Here is a 5145-nt window from a genome sequence, read left to right as displayed (position 1 = left end):
AGATTTATCACTTAATGTCTTGGGAAACTGGCCCAGGAGTATATATATTTTTTTTTCTTGGTCTTTGTTTTTATATGTGTGAGTACACTGTCACTGTCGTCAGACACACCAGAAAAGGGTATCAAATCTCATTATAGATGGTTGTGAGCCACCATGTGGTTGCTGGGAATTGAACTGAAGACCTCTGGAAGAGCTATTAGTTCTCTTAACCATGAGCCATCTCTCCAGACCCAGCACAGGAGTATATTCTTGTAGAACTGATACAGGAGCTCCTATGTCAATTGAAATTTTGTAAAATATTTTCTTGCTATTACTTTCATTAGTTTGGATTCTCAGGGGTATAGGATCTTGTATATGGAAAAAACTCAGGTTCATGCATACCCTAAAGATCAAACCTTTTTCATTTCTTTTGTTGTCATATCCAGAATAATACTATGACTGAAAAATGAGATCAAGAACAAAAACAAGGCTAGAGAATACACATAGAGAATACTTACTAATGTAAGTATTTACTTTTTGCAGTGGCTGAGATGAGAAAATTTTACACACATCGGGTCATCACTGATTCAAGGTAATTATCAGTCCCAGTTGGGATGGACTAAGAATGCATCGTGACACTGTGATTTTATTAGAAGAGTTAGAGGGATTCATAGTTTATTGTATTTGGAAAATATGAGTGCTTATAAGAAGCTGGCCAAGGACACAGTTGAGTTTCCATCTACACTTAGGACAATGATATCTCTTGAAAGTCTACATGAAGTAGAGAATGAGCCGTCAGAAAGAGAAGTGAAAGATAGGTAGGAATAGACGACCATTGAATTATTACATCACAGTTCATAAAGAGAGCGGTTTCCCAAGTAGTATTTACCCAAAGTAAAGACACAATGGCAGAGTGATTAGAAGCTTTAGAAAGCAATAAGATTTTTTTATGAGATAGATTCAGGATATACTCATTATTAATGTCCTTATTAGAAGAGCAGGGTTTAAAAACAAAAAATACCATTGTGGGAACCCAGGATATTCTTAGTGGCAGGAGTCTAGTCAGATAATGAAAACTAGTTTACATTTCCTCCCAAATCTCATAGATTAGCACCACTTTGTTTCCTCCTCTAAAACTGGAATAATTGTAGTTGTCTTTAGCCTCAGCATCACACCCACTCACTTTAGGTAGAAGAAGGAACCTTAGTAATGTAGTAACCCCCAATTTGCTCTCATTTTACAGCTAGATATGCTTGCACCATAGAATTTTATGTATCTGGAATCATCTATATTAATCTTCCAGGGCTAATACACTAACATACCAACTTCAGGGAGCTCAAACAATAGCAATTTATTTTCTCATAGATCTTGGCTTTGGAAGGCCAAGATCAAGGTGCTGCCAGGTTTGGATTGTCCTGACAGATCCTACTTTGTTTGCAGAGAGACCCTGCTTTGTTTGCAGATGGCCAGCTTTTCATTACAAACACAGATGATGATTCCTGGATAGACATGTTCTTGTGTTGATTCTCATTTTCTAAAGATACAGAGTATTGTGTCAAGGCCAACCCCCTTATTTTATTCTACAACTTCTTTAAAGTTCATATCTTCAGTTATGGTCATATTCTGAAGTACTTGGGTTTAGAAATGGATGCAATTTTGAGAAATAGACACAATTTAGTATATAATAGTTATTTTAATGGTAAAAATATTTTGAAATACATCTGTTTGTTTTATAGTTTGTTCTTTTTATTGCCTACTACTATTTTATTACACACACACACACACACACACACACACACACATACACAATCATAACTTTTCTGTTTTACTAGCAGACACTTTGGTTGTTTCTGGGTTTGTTATACACAAAGTGATTTGAATATTACCGTGCTAATCTTTTTGCCAAGATGTACAATCAATGTCTAAACATGAAATAGCTCATTGGAGATATTTTCTTAATTACATAAGAAGCTTCCCCCAAATTTCTCAATAGGATTTTAATATTCTCTATTTCCAACACTCTCTATTTTCAGTGTCAGTTGATGAAAATTGTAGTTGCTCCAAATTCTCAGTACCGTTCAGTATGGCATTTTTTTTTTATCATGTCACCCTGCACTGCGGGTATCTCACTGTGGTTTTAATTTGCATTTTTCCCAGTGACTAATAGTGGAGGATGCATATGTCCTAGACCCTAGGAAGCATCCTTGTGAAAGCAGTGTTCTCAGAGGGCCCTTCATCTGATTCTTCACTTTTCGCGTTGTATTGGATGCTTGTGGTCTCCCCGGTGACTCCATGTGTAGCATGGACAAAGGCAGACATAAATCATCCAAGGGTATAGCCTTAAAGTGAGAGGGAGAAAGCCGAATGTGTGTATGTGACTTCACATTTCTGCTTTTTGGGTACTCCAAACAATAAACAGATGAGAAGAGGCAGAACTGTAATTAAGATCAGCCTAGATAACAACTGGAGAGGCGACTGGGAAATTAGGACGTTAGATCTCTATTGTACAGTATGATCCAATATGAATTCCAGATGGGTTAAAAATAATTTTAATCAAACACATATTCATTTTTATAAAGTCAAATATTTCTTAGACGTTTGTAATGGAAAAAATCAGTCCTTTATGTCACTACTCTCTTTCTCTTCTCCAAGTTCTCTTAGCTACAGGCATCCACCTTGGAGAAGCCAAACCAGGCTTACTTTTAGTTTCTAGGTGACTTCCATTTTAGACACCATCTGTTGGTTTTCTATTTTGGTAGACAAAACTCTTTTTACTTTCCGTAGCACACGTCTCCTCAGTATTCTGATATCAAGACCTTGATAAGATTAAATCAATATCTAAATTATGATTTAAATATTTAAATTAAATAGTATACAAATACTATTCAAGCAACAGACACTAATATTATAATACTTTCTTTTGTAATCCTCCATTCAGTAAATGTATTGGCTCAGTTCTCTTTAAATTTTGATAAAGCTATCACCAGATATCATAGGTAGATATTAAAGGCAGAAATTGGCAAAGGGTATGTTGGGCAATACTGACTACTTGTTTAAAGTCAGGGCTTAGGAGGCCAACAGACATGAGACAGAATCTTAAGTGTACCCTAGCCATGTGACTTTGGCAAAGTTATTTAACTTTCTAATATATTTCAAGCTTATATGAAGCTTTATATGAAAAATGAGGCATAAAGTTTTTGAAATACATATGTTACTAGGCATAATGTATTTGATTTCATTTAATCCTCATTTCAGATATTATTTTATCTTTATTTTGAAGAGAAAAAATAGAAATTAAGAAGGTCCAGTTTACTTAATCCATGCTGCACAGCTAAAGTGGTTGAGCGAAACTAGGGTTAAAAGTAAAAGAGGCAGTACTTTGAGCTCCATAGAGACAGCGCCGGGGCAAGCGAGAGCCGGACAGGCACTGGGCGACTCTGTGCCTCAAGGAGGAAAATCAACTAAACATGGGCAAAGGAGATCTTAAGAAGCCGAGAGGCAAAATGTCCTCATATGCATTCTTTGTGCAAACCTGCCGGGACGAGCACAAGAAGAAGCACCCAGATGCTTCCGTCAACTTCTCAGAGTTCTCCAAGAAGTGCTCAGAGAGGTGGAAGACTATGTCTGCTAAAGAAAAGGGGAAATTTGAAGATATGGCAAAGGCTGACAAGGCTCGTTATGAAAGAGAAATGAAAACCTACATCCCTCCCAAAGGGGAGACCAAAAAGAAGTTCAAGGACCCCAATGCACCCAAGAGGCCTCCTTCGGCCTTCTTCCTGTTCTGTTCTGAGTACCACCCCAAAATCAAAGGCGAGCATCTTGGCTTATCCATTGGTGATGTTGCAAAGAAACTAGGAGAGGTGTGGAACAACAATGCCTCGGATGACAAGCAGCTCTACGAGAAGAAGGCTGCTAAGCTGAAGGAGAAGTACGAGAAGGATATTGCTGCCTACAGAGCTAAAGGAAAACCTGATGCAGCGAAAAAGGGGGTAGTCAAGGCTGAAAAGAGCAAGAAAAAGAAGGAAGAGGAAGATTATGAGGAGGATGAAGAGGATGAGGAAGAGGAGGAAGACAAAAATGAAGAAGAAGATGATGAATAAGTTGGTTCTAGCGCTGTTTTTTTCTTGTCTATAAAGCATTTAACCCCCTTTAACAACTCACTCCTTTTAAAGAAAAATTGAAATGTAAGGCTGTGTAAGATTTGTTTTTAAACTGTAAAGTGTCTTTTTTTTTTTTTGTATAGTCAACACACTAGCAAATGTGTCTTTAGCTAGCCCTGTCCTGGTTGTGTTTTCAATAGCCACTAACCTTGCCTGGTACAGTCTGGGGTTGTAAATTGGCATGGAGATTTAAAGCAGATTTTTGTTGATGCATAGCACAAATTAGTTATATATAGGGACAGTAGTTTGGTTTTTGTTTTTCTTTTCTTTTGGTTTTATTTCTGTTTTTTTTTCCATCTTCAGTTGTCTCTGATGCAGCTTTTATATGAAGATAACTGGTGTTCTGTTAACTGAATACCACTCTGTAATTGAAAAAAAAATTGCGGCTGTTTTGTTGACATTCTGAATGCTTCTAAGTAAATACAATTTACAAAAAAAATGAAACAGAGAATGCATTTGTAACTGTCTCCGTGTATCAGATTGACATTTATGAGGTAATACATACAAAGTATTCTCCGTAGCAATTGATATTGAGTCCATGCTACTCAGTGACACTGGTTAGTATTTATTTTATGCAGTAGTTTTCCTCTTAGTATCAAGACAAGTATGATTTGAATTTTAAGCTCAACTCTCATTTAGTTTCATTTGTTTATTCAGAAATACAGGTACATTTCTAATTTAAGAAGATATATATATATATATATATATATATATATATAAACATACACATATACATACACATATACATATATTGAATAAATACAAGTAAAGTTTCACAGTTAATGTTTGAGACAAACATAGGCAATACCATATAGAAGTATCTTTAAAAATATGGGGAAAAACTTAGAAGAGGCCTAAGTAGCCATTTCTATACTGAATTGTAAAATAAAAGCAAACAGAATGTAGCTTAAGAGTTAATGGGTGAAGGAACAAGTGGGATATTTCTAGGCACAAGATACAATCAGCAAAACCAAAAATTATCTACAAATTTAAAATATTTTTGTTC

General features: G+C 35.9%; 1 pseudogene; it reads left to right on the top strand.

Annotated features, from left to right (window-relative positions):
* Window positions 1–3431: 3431 nt before the first annotated feature.
* LOC117693575 (high mobility group protein B1 pseudogene) lies at window positions 3432–4094 on the top strand (annotated as a pseudogene).
* Window positions 4095–5145: the final 1051 nt, after the last annotated feature.

Source organism: Arvicanthis niloticus, chromosome 21 (genome assembly GCF_011762505.2).
Source record: "Arvicanthis niloticus isolate mArvNil1 chromosome 21, mArvNil1.pat.X, whole genome shotgun sequence".
NCBI lineage: Eukaryota > Metazoa > Chordata > Mammalia > Rodentia > Muridae > Arvicanthis > Arvicanthis niloticus.
Note: the sequence above shows the minus strand (reverse complement) of the source record. Positions and strands in the feature narration are given on the sequence as shown.